We start from the raw sequence: 12,500 nt of genomic DNA on the forward strand, positions 1-12,500 counted from the left end.
AAGTTGAAGACACTATTGGCTCCCCCTAGCTCACAAGGATGGGGAAGTTGAAGACACTATTGGCTCCTCCTAGCTCACAAGGATGGTGAAGTTGAAGACACTATGGTTCCTCCTAGCTCACAAGGATGGTGAAGTTGAAGGCACTATTGGCTCCCCCTAGCTCACAGGGATGGTGAAGTTGAAGACACTATTGGCTCCCCCAGCTGACAAGGATGGTGAAGTTGAAGACACTATTGGCTCCCCTAGCTCACAAGGATGGGGAAGTTGAAGACACTATTGGCTCCTCCTAGCTCACAAGGATGGTGAAGTTGAAGACACTATTGGTTCCTCCTAGCTCACATGGATGGTGAAGTTGAAGGCACTATTTGATCCACCTAGCTCACAGGGATGGTGAAGTTGAAGACACTATTGGCTCCCCCTAGCTGACAAGGGATGGTGTAGTTGAAGACACTATTGGCTCCCTAGCTCACAAGGATGGTGAAGTTGAAGACACTACTGGCTCCCCCTAGCTCACATGGATGGTGAAGTTGAAGACACTATTGGCTCCCCCTAGCTCACAGGGATGGTGAAGTTGAAGACACTATTGGCTACCCCCTAGCTGACAAAGATGGTGAAGTTGCAGACACTATTGGCTCCCCTAGCTCACAAGGATGGTGAAGTTGAAGACACTATTGGCTCCCCCTAGCTCACAAGGATGGGGAAGTTGAAGACACTATTGGGTCCCCCTAGCTCACATGGATGGTGAAGTTGAAGACACTATTGGCTCCCCCTAGCTCACAGGGATGGTGAAGTTGAAGACACTATTGGCTCCCCCTAGCTCACAAGGATATTGAAGTTGAAGACACTATTGGTTCCTCCTAGCTCACAAGAATGGTGAAGTTGAAGACACTATTGGTTCCTCCTAGCTCACAAGGATGGTGAAGTTGAAGACACTATTGGTTCCTCCTAGCTCACAAGGATGGTGAAGTTGAAGGCACTATTGGCTCCCCCTAGCTCACAGGGATGGTGAAATTGAAGACACTATTGGCTCCCCCTAGCTGACAAGGATGGTGAAGGTGAAGACACTATTGGCTCCCCCCTAGCTCACAAGGATGGGGAGGTTGAAGACACTATTGGCTCCCCCTAGCTCACAAGGATGGGGAAGTTGAAGACACTATTGGCTCCCTCTAGCTCACATGGATGGTGAAGTTGAAGACACTCTTGGCTCCCCCTAGCTCACAGGGATGGTGAAGTTGAAGACACTATTGGCTCCCCCTAGCTGACAAGGATGGTGAAGTTGAAGACACTATTGGCTCCCCATAGCTCACAAGGATGGGGAAGTTGAAGACACTATTGGCTCCCCCTAGCTCACAAGGATGGGGATGATGAAGACACTATTGGCTCCCCCTAGCTCACAAGGATGGGGAAGTTGAAGACACTATTGGCTCCCCCTACCTCACATGGATGGTGAAGTTGAAGACACTATTGGCTCCCCCTAGCTCACAGGGATGGTGAAGTTGAAGACACTATTGGCTCCCCCTAGCTCACTAGGCTGGTGAAGTTGAAGACACTATTGGCTCCCCCTAGCTCACATGGATGGTGAAGTTGAAGACACTATTGGCTCCCCCTAGCTCACAGGGATGGTGAAGTTGAAGACACTATTGGCTCCCCTAGCTCACAAGGATGATGAAGTTGAAGACACTATTGGCTCCCCCTAGCTCACAAGGATGGGGAAGTTGAAGACACTATTGGCTCTCCCTAGCTCACATGGATGGTGAAGTTGAAGACACTTGGCTCCCCCTAGCTCACAGGGATGTTGAATCTGAAGACACTATTGGCTCCCCCTAGCTCACAAGGATGGTGAAGTTGAAGACACTATTGGCTCCCCCTAGCTCACAGGGATGGTGAAGTTGAAGACACCATTGGCTCCCCCTAGCTCACAGGGATGGTGAAGGTGAAGACACTATTGGCTCCCCCTAGCTCACAGGGATGGTGAAGTTAAAGACACTATTGGCTCCCCCTAGCTCACAAGGATGGTGAAGTTGAAGACACTATTGGCTCCCCCTAGCTCACAAGGATGGGGAAGTTGAAGACACTATTGGCTCCCCCTAGCTCACAGGGATGGTGAAGTTGAAGACATTATTGGCTCCCCCTAGCTCACAGTGATGGTGAAGTTGAAGATACTATTGGCTCCCCCTAGCTCACAGGGATGGTGAAGTTAAAGACACTATTGGCTCCCTCTAGCTCACAAGGATGGGGAAGTTGAAGACACTACTGGCTCCCCCTAGCTCACAAGGATGGTGAAGTTGAAGACACTACTGGCTCCCCCTAGCTCACAAGGATGAAGGTGAAGACACTATTGGCTCCCCCTAGCTCACAGGGATGAAGGTGAAGACACTATTGGCTCCCCCTAGCTCACAAGGATGGTGAAGTTGAAGACACTACTGGCTCCCCCTAGGTCACAAGGATGGTGAAGTTGAAGACACTACTGGCTCCCCCTAGCTCACAAGGATGAAGGTGAAGACACTATTGGCTCCCCCTAGCTCACAGGGATGAAGGTGAAGACACTATTGGCTCCCCCTAGCTCACAAGGATGGGAAAGTTGAAGACACTATTGGCTCCCCCTAGCTCACAAGGATGGGAAAGTTGAAGACACTATTGGCTCCCCCTAGCCCACAAGGATGGGAAAGTTGAAGACACTATTGGCTCCCCCTAGCTCACAAGGATGGGAAAGTTGAAGACACTATTGGCCCCCCCTAGCTCACAGGGATGGTGAAATTGAAGACACTATTGGCTCCCCCTAGCTCACAAGGATGGTGAAGTTGAAGACACTATTGGCTCCCCCTAGCTCACAAGGATGGTGAAGTTGAAGACACTACTAAATTTAGAGACTATCTAGCCTGAGCCAGTCTCGAACTCCATTAAAACAGAATATAGGACAAGGACGTTAACTATAGGTTGCCATACCTTGAGTATTCCACGGGCCTGCATCTTAGCAATCATCTCTGCCGTGAAGAGTAACGTGATGATAAGGTCGGAGCAAAAGGTCCCATACTTGAGGCTCGGGTACAGTTCCTTTGATTTGGGGGTGTTGGCAGAGACAGATACCAGAGAGACCAGGGAACAAACGCGAAGGATCCATCTTACCCAAGTCTGATAAAAGGAAATGAAAATCAAATTCATAATTGTTACATTGATTTGATGTAAGACTATTTCTTATAGATTTTTAAAATTTTTTTGAATTAAAGGAATCGGTTACTTATATTTTTTTCATTAGATTTGAAATTTCATGAAAATACATGTTGGTTAATTCGAATATCATAAAAATAATTAAGTATTAATTACAATTTCATGAAAATACTGATATAAGTTATGTATTTTAGGTATTTTTTTCAGAAAGCCACAGTATACAGTTTAAAATTTCATCCAAATAATGAAATTGGTAAATATAAGTATAGGAAATTATTCGAAATATCTTGGAAAATATCAAGTCTGTCATTTGCATTGAAATGAGTTATCATGTGAATATGTTATAAAAGCTTTTCTGTTAATTAAGGTTGATATAAGTCTTTTTTTTTTAGTCTGTATATGACATCGGTTTTAACGTTTACTGGTCTTAGAATATTTTAAATGTATATATTCATATCTATGGGCTATGTGTACACACAGACTTACACACACACACACACACACACACACGCACATATATATATATTTGTTCCGACACAAATACTCACCGAGAACTACTTTTCTTTGGAGTCACTTGTGATCTCTCAATCTCGACCAAGGTTTTCCCGCCGTTACCCCCCTTACCTCGCTCTATATAGGTTTACTCCCGCCGCCAGAGAATGCGCCCTGAGGGCAGAATTAGGGCAGGTCACTGCCTCTCTGGGTCAGCATCGTCATTAAGTTTCTTGGTCGTGAGCTGTAAACATCTCACTCTCTCGCTCTCTCGATCCTTTGGCGCGTTTGTGTTCCACGTGTTTCCAGTGTGGGGACTTGTGTTTTTTCTTGCGTAGTGCGTTATTCGCAAGTGTTACAGTGCGTTCTCCCTGTGTATATCCCAGTGTACTTATAACTCGCTAGTGTTGGCCCTTTAGTGTGCGAACGATGGAGCATGTGCGACGTTGCCCTGGTCCTAGAGCCGGAAAGTCGTGTGGGGCTTTCCTCTCTAAACCAGAAGTAGACCCTCACTCCCTTTGTTACACGTGTAGGGGGAAAGTTTGCTCCACCGCGGACACGTGTCCGGAGTGCGTAAGCTGGGATGATATACAGTGGGTACGGTATGGTACCAAAAAGAAGAAGTCTTCCAAACATTCCCCCAGAAAAGTTAGTGGCGTTTCTTCGTTACCGTCGGCCAGTGATCGGTCCGACGAAGCCTCGGCTTCTCCGTCTCCTTCGCAGAGGAGAGGGCAGCAAGCCCCCAGTGTTGTGATTGGTCATAGCGTTCTTCCCGGTGAACCCAGTGTGAGGGAAGAACCAAGGGCAGGCCCCTCTAGAGATAACGGAGGGTCCGGTAGTGCTTCTGGTGAATCAGGCCTCGTGGCAGGGGACCACGCGTCCTCAGAAGACCCCGTATGGGGCAGTGTGGTGATTTCAGAGTCTCCCCCGCCCTCGTGGGCCGGTGCGTCAGGCTCTCCCCCCGCCAGAGGACAGCCACGCTAGAGTTCGCCGCCCGAGTAGCGATGCCTTCGGGTGGAAGTTGCCGAAAACACCGGGGAGGTCACCGCTAAGAATGGACGTGACCCTGGACCCCTGGCCCCCTGACATAGATAGAGTGGACTCGGTGCCGACGATCTCCACAGCGGTCCCCGATGACTTCCTCCAGCATCCAATCTCGGACGTCCGACGGCGAAGAGCTTCCCCCACGCATCACGCGGGCAGCAGTTACACGCGGAACGTGGCGCCCTCGGACTTGTCAGAGATAGATTCATCCTCCGGGGGAGAAGTCAGGGAGAAACGGCGCGGGAAGAGGGAGCGGTCCGAAAGCGATCGTTCCCGCTCCAGGTCAAGGTCGCGACATAGCAGGAAGCGCCCCCGCTCCCACTCCCGTAAGTATAGGAGAGATGCCTCTCCCGGCGGCGCTTGGGTCTACGTCCCTTCAGGAGAGTCCAAGAGGCTCCACTCTCCAGACTCTCGTTCCAGTGAACGAGCGCCTAGGCTGCCGCTCCCTACGCACAGCCTAGAACCGCTCGACCTGCCACGCAGGAAAGACCTCGCTCAGAAGCATAAGTCCTCGAGGCCTCCGGTTCACCCCGCCCAGTGGGGGAAACGCGCTTCTTTGAAGGCAGCCTGACCGAACCAGCCCAGCTGGTGCGGTCATCGAGCAAGAAGGATCGGTTCCCATTGTCGGGTCAGCCCACCGGGACCGTGACTTCAGCTTCCAGAGCCTTGGGGCAACCGAGGGCCCTCCCTGAGCCGGTGGCACCCGCCTTGCAGCGAGACCCACCCTCCTACGGAGCTCCCTACGATTACAGGTCGGCCTCCCTGGACCCAAGAGGAAAACGACCGATCTACCGTTCAAGCAACCCGGCGCCCCCACGCCAGGCCGAGGCCTCGGCTGACGGAGGCGAAGCTCCCCCGTCGGAGGACTCCGCATACAGAAGGGTGGTGGGTCTCATCAGGAGGCTCCATGGATTCGCAGAACCCTCGGCACCTAAGGTGAATTCCTGGAGGTCAAGCCTCCTGAGATTCACGCATCACGACGCCCTTCCGAAGTCCTCCCTGGCCCTTCCTCTTGCCCCGGACCTAGTACTGGGACAAGAGTACATAGATAACTTGGTGGCCAGCAATGCGGAAGCCCCCAAGTCCCAGAGTGCCTCGAAACTGCTCCAGGGCCTCAAGACACAAGGGAAAATTTACATTCCTGAAGGGCGGCGCCCAGGCCCCTGTAAAGTGGACCCGGCCTTAGACATCCTGGGACAAGGCGGCTCGGACGAAAGGGCCTCTTCAGCCCCGGTTTCCTTCTCGCCTACAGAAGCCGCCATGATGGAGGAGATGTCGAGGGACCTGGTGAACGTCTCCTCATGGCTGGACTGGTGGGCCTCCACGTTGGTGAACGTGCAAGCCTCCATCGACCCCGAAGATCCAGAGCAGCAGAGTCTCCTGACGGACCTTCTCACCTCCGGGGGGAAAACTCTCAAGTTTCTGGCGTACCAAGCGCTCGCCTTGACGGCCAACTGGGTACTTAGGAAACGTGACACAGTTCTCTCTAAGTTGTCGAGGAAGATCCCGGACAGGGAGGCCCGAGCTGTGCGTAGCCTACCCTTGGGGGGTGAGTCTCTGTTCCCTTTAAAGGAACTGGAAGTTCTAATGGAGAAGGTGTCCAAGAAGAGAGAGGCCAACGTCCCCAGACAAGCGTCTTCTAGAAGGCCGCCATACAGGAGATCAGCCTCGGATAGCGCCGTGACTCCTCAGGATGCCCCCAGCTCTTCGAGGAGGGACGCCCCTTCCTCCTCCTGGACAACAACTCCGCAGCCCTCCCGCAGAGTAGCTCCAGCTTCTGCCAACTCCTTCAGGTCGGGTTACTCCGCCTCGAAGAGAGGCAGATCAGGCCGCCCCTCTAGGAGAAGGTAGAGGGAGAGGCCCCCTACTCCCGCCCAAGCCTCGGGTTGGGGGATGCCTCAGACCTCATTCGCAAGCATGGAAAACACAAGGGGCGGATCCTTGGACGGTGTCCGTCCTGAAAGACGGCTACAGGCTCCCCTTCATAGCGGACCCACCCCCTCTGATTCCAGCCAGCCAGACAGAATGGTTGGCCCCCAGGGACCCGATGAAAAGGGCCACCCTTCAAGGAGAGATTTCCTCCATGTTAGAGAAGGGGGCCATGGAAGAAGTCCTTCTCCCAGGCCCGGGCTTCTACAGCCGCCTGTTCCTGGTGGAGAAAGCAACGGGAGGGGGGGGGGGGGGTGGAGACCCGTGATAGACCTGTCAGCCCTCAACAAGTTCGTCAAGAAGACGGACTTCAAGATGGACACCCCGAAATTCGTCCTGATGTCCTTGAGGGAGAAGGATTACATGATGGCGGTCGACCTCAAGGACGCATACTTCCAGATCCCTGTCCACCCGTCGAGTCGGAAGTTCCTCCGGGTAAAATGGGGTTCCCAGATCCTGCAGTTCAAGACTCTTTGCTTCGGCCTGTCGACGGCCCATCAAGTGTTCATGAGGGTCTTCGCGACAGTCTCAGTGTGGGCTCACGAACGAGGTATCCGTCTCATCAGATACCTAGACGACTGGTTGCTCCTTTCCAACTCAAAGGCCCTCTTGGAGGAGCAAGGGAGAAACCTCCTCCAGTTCTGCAGGAATCTGGGAATCATAATCAATCTGGAAAAAATCGAACTTAACACATCCAACAGAATGGGATACTTGGGGATGACGTTGGACACCGTGCAGGGGAAGGTCTTCCCCTCGGAAGACAGGATACGGAACCTCAATCACATCATTCAGCCGTTCCTGTCAGAACATTCCAGGAGGGCGAAAGACTGGCAGAGACTGATAGGTCACCTGGTCTCATTAGAGAAACTGGTTCCCCAAGGGAAGATGCGGCTCAGACCCGTGCAATGGAACCTCAAGAGCCTCTGGTCCCAGACAGGCGCTCAGAAGGCGTTGATTCCTATCCTTCCAGACACGAGAACAGCCCTAGAATGGTGGCACTGCCAGTCGAACTCCCTCAAGGGGATGCCCCTCGGATCCTGTCCCCCCGAGTACCTCCTGTTCACAGACGCCTCCAACCAAGGGTGGGGAGCCCACCTTCGGGAGGAGACAGCAAGCGGTACCTGGTCGGAGAGCGAAAAGCATCTCCACATCAACGTCCTAGAGCTAAAAGCAGTCCAGAAGGCATGTCTGCACTTTGCAAGTCGGTTAAGGGGAAACACCGTGGCGTTAATGTGCGACAACGCCACGGTGGTAGCCTACATAAAGAAGCAAGGGGGCATGAGATCGAAGGAACTGTGCGACCTCACCATAAGCATCCTGCATTGGGCGGACGAGCAGCAGGTGGTACTGCTAGCAAGGTTCATCCCCGGGAACAGTACGTGCTAGCCGACGGCCTCAGCAGAATGGGTCAAATAGTGGGGACAGAGTGGTCCCTACACCCGGAAGTAGCCAGACTCATCATTCAACGCTGGGGCTCCCCGGTGATGGACCTCTTTGCAACAAAGCTCAACGCCAAACTACCGGTCTATTGCTCCCCGGTGCTAGACCAAAAAGCAGCCCTAGAAGACGCCTTCCAGCACAAGTGGGACAACTTGGACGTGTACGCTTTTCCCCCCTTCACGCTGATAAGGCAGGTACTCAACAGAGTAAGAGCCTCCCAAAACCTAAGGATGACTTTGGTAGCGCCCTGGTGGCCGGAGAGAGAGTGGTTCGCGGATCTAAAAGACCTGGCGAGCCAACCACCTTGGCCTCTGCCCGCCAGGTCAGACCTGCTGCGTCAACCTCACTTCCTCAAGTTCCACGACAACCCTCTCTCTCTTCGCCTTCACGCCTGGAGACTATCGAGCGGCTCTTGAAGAAGGAGGGGTACTCCTCCTCCACAGCTAAGAGGATGTCCCTATACCTAAGAAAATCCTCTACCGTGGTATACCAGGCGAAGTGGGCCGCCTTTACGAAGTGGTGCTCGGAGAAACACATAAGACCTCTTAAAGCTTCGGTCCCGGACATAGCTGAGTTTCTCGTGTACCTTAGGGATGAAGTAGGGATGTCAATCCCAGCCATTAAAGGAGTACGGGCAGCCTTAGGCCAAGTCTTCCTCCTGAAAGGCATCGACCTGGGGTCCTCGAGACACATAGCGATGCTGATTAGGACCTGGCCAAGGTCCTTAAAATGCTAAGTCGTCCTCCCTTTGAACCCCTCAAAGATATCGGGGACAAAGACCTCACCCTCAAGACCGTCTTCTTGTTAGCCTTGGCTTCGGCTAAGAGAGTGGGCGAGATCCATGGTCTGTCTTACGACGTTGCGCACTCCAAAGGGTGGAAGGAAGTGTCCTTCAGGTTCGTACCCTCCTTTGTGGCGAAGACTCAACCCAGCAGTCTGGGACCCGAAGTTTGAAGGTTTCTCAATTCCAGCCATTCCCAAGACAGGCAATACAGATGACTTGAAGTTATGCCCAGTAAGGACGCTCAGAAAGTACCTGGAAAGGACGGCTCATCTCCGACCAGGTGCCAAGAACCTCTTCGTCTCCACAGGTGTTAATAAGAAACAAGTCTCCAAGAACACCATTTCCTTCTGGCTGAGACAAGTCATCGCTAGAACCTATGAAGAGGATAAAATGGCAGTGCCAGGCACTCCCCGCCCCCATGACATCAGGGGCCTGAGCACCTCCTTGGCCTTTGAGAGAAACATGGCGGTGGGACAGATCCTACAAGCTGGCACTTGGTCGCACCAGTCGACCTTTACTGCCCACTACCTCAAGGATTATTCAAGGAAATCCTTGGACGGATTCTCCATTGGGACAGTCATCGCCGCCCTCCAATCTGTGTAGCGGTAGGCTAGAAGATGTCCCCAACGGAGAATAAATTCTTCGCTACTTCATCAGGAGAAAATCAACAGAAGAAATTTAAGAGGTGAGTCTTAGATAATAGCGTAAGGTTCCGCAGTTACCCGTTCTCCACTCTCTGATAGGCCCCGCATTCCATAGCCCTCTAGGCACTATGTGCCGAGCCAAGTGGCAGAATGGCACTCCCGCCTCCTAAAGTATAAGTCTCCAAAGAAAAGTAGTTCTCGGTGAGTATTTGTGTCGGAACAAATCAAAAATTTTAAATAATTTTTATTTTTCCTAACATACTCACCGAGAACTACTTTTTGGGTAATGGCCCTCCCTTCCGTCCCCGAGTGCCATCCTTCCATTGCCAAGTTGGGCTAAACGATAAACTTAATGACGATGCTGACCCAGAGAGGCAGTGACCTGCCCTAATCCTGCCCTCAGGGCGCATTCTCTGGCGGCGGGGGTAAACCTATATAGAGCGGGGTAAGGGGGGTAACGGCGGGAAAACCTTGGTCGAGATTGAGAGATCACAAGTGACTCCAAAGAAAAGTAGTTCTCGGTGAGTATGTTAGGAAAAATAAAAATTATTTAAAATTTTTGATATATATATATATATATATATATATATATATATATATATATATATATATATATATATATATATATATATATATGTGTGTGTGTGTGTGTGTGTGTGTGTGTATGTGTGTACAAATAAATGATGAATAAATTAATAAATAAATCTAAATATATATATATATATATATATATATATATATATATATATATATATATATATATATATATATATATATATATATATATATATATATATATATGTGTGTGTGTGTGTGTGTGTGTGTGTGTGTGTGTGTGTGTGTGGTATTGTAAAAAGCACAATATGTGTTCAACCTCAAAAAACCCGTATGCCTACTGACGACTTTCCTGTCGTTCAATTCACTTGTCACCTACCTTATTTACCCATTCGATCTCCGAGCTTTCGTTGAGCGTCTCATCCGGGCCATAATCGGCCAGGATAGGCTCCCCCCGCAGACTCTGTTTCCTCCCTAGCATTTTCATCTGGACAGATTTCTCCTCTTCCTCAGTGGACGGGTCTCTCTTCCTCACGCCTCCACCCTAAGCGCCATCTGTTGCCAGGAAAAGTAACATTCCTAAGTCAGGAATTTATATATATATATATATATATATATATATATATATATATATATATATATATATATATATATATATATATATATATATATATATATATATATATGCTTAAATTCTACATGTTACAGCAAACAGTTTGCTGTAACTTGTAGAATTTAAGCATATTTTTACTGATATATATATATATATATATATATATATATATATATATATATATATATATATATATATATATATATATATATATATATATATATATATATATATATATATATATATATATATATATATATATATATATATATATAAAGAGAGAGAGAGAGAGAGAGAGAGAGAGAGAGAGAGAGAGAGAGAGAGAGAGAGAGAGAGAGAGAGAGAGAGAGAGAGCACCTATAGGTACTATTATGATATTAATTAATTCATGGTCAATTTAATATAACTTGTAGGCCTATATATTATATTCGCGAAATCATCCAACAGGGCTAAATTGAATAAAAAAAAAAAATTTTGTCAGAACTATTCTTATGTTTCCCTATTTTATAAGAACAAAATGTTGGCCTTCAAACTAAGGGAATATTATAAATACAAGAACCATTTTTGAATCTAAATAATTCTTATGTTTCCCTAGTTTATAAGTACCAGAAGAACTTCAAACTAAGGCAATATTTATTTATTTAATAAAATAATTCTAGCTACCCATTAAGTCTTTTTTTTTTTTTTTTTTTTTTTTTTTTTTTTTTTTTTTTTTAAATAGGGTCCCTCAATTTTCTTTTTTTAATATTTCGCTATTTAGTTGTACAACCCAAATTACAACACCCAACTGAATTACTTCTAAGTTTAGGCCTACTGTTGATGTTATTTGTGCATTAATGGTATCTAACATTAGAAATGTAATTTAGAATAATAAAGTGAGCAATGTTTCTATTATAAAACCATATGCAAAGAGAGAGAGAGAGAGAGAGAGAGAGAGAGAGAGAGAGAGAGAGAGAGAGAGAGAGAGAGATGTCTATGTGTTCTAATCAGGTATATAGTACTTCATAAGTGTCAACCTCCAGTGTGCGAAAATGTAGATAGTTTCTAAAAGATTTATTAATTGTTAACTATTTCTCATATAGTTTATTTATTTCCTTATTTCCTTTCCTCACCGGGGTATTTTTCCCTGGTGGAGCCCTTGGGCTTCTAGCATCTTGCTTTTCCAACTAGGGTTGTAGCTTAGCTAATAATAATAATAATAATAATAATAATAATAATAATAATAATAACAACAACAACAACAACAATAATAATAATAGTAATAATGACATGTTCCTTTTAAGCCCTTCTCAATCCCTCCATGAAAGACAATGGCAGCGGAAGGAACAGGCGTTATAGTTTAACACTTAAGGAGGGCGGTGCCCCTTAAAGAAATGACATCCTTGCTCTTTCCAAGTACACATATAAGATAACCACAAGATTTAAAGGCAGCTCATGAATGGCAGAGGCAAGGGACAGTGACATTGCCCTATCAAGCAGGACATTGCCCTAGAGACTAACCATATATACATATGATCAGCGCCCAAGCTAGGACCAAGGAGGTCCACGCAATGGCTGCTGGTGACTCAGCAAATAAACCTATAGGTTCCCCCAAACTCCCCATCCTTAGCTCACATGGATGGTGAGGTTGCAAAGACCAAAGGTACTAACGAGTTGGAGCGGGACTCGAATGCCCGTCTGGCATTCACCAGGAAGAGACGTTACCAATAAGGCCACCTCAACCCTAATTATTATTATTACTATTATTATTATTATTATTATTACTTACTAAGCTACATTGCTAATTGGAAAAGCAGGATTCTATAAGGCCAAGGGTTCCAACAGGGAAAAT

The 12,500-nt window shown here is 48.1% G+C and overlaps 1 pseudogene; it reads right to left on the reverse strand.

The window, feature by feature from the left end:
- The window catches only part of LOC137634866 (sodium leak channel NALCN-like), a 43,903-nt pseudogene that overhangs the window by 24,167 nt on the left and 7,236 nt on the right, over positions 1–12,500 (reverse strand).

The sequence above is a fragment of the Palaemon carinicauda genome, chromosome 45 (assembly GCF_036898095.1).
Source record: "Palaemon carinicauda isolate YSFRI2023 chromosome 45, ASM3689809v2, whole genome shotgun sequence".
Lineage (NCBI taxonomy): Eukaryota > Metazoa > Arthropoda > Malacostraca > Decapoda > Palaemonidae > Palaemon > Palaemon carinicauda.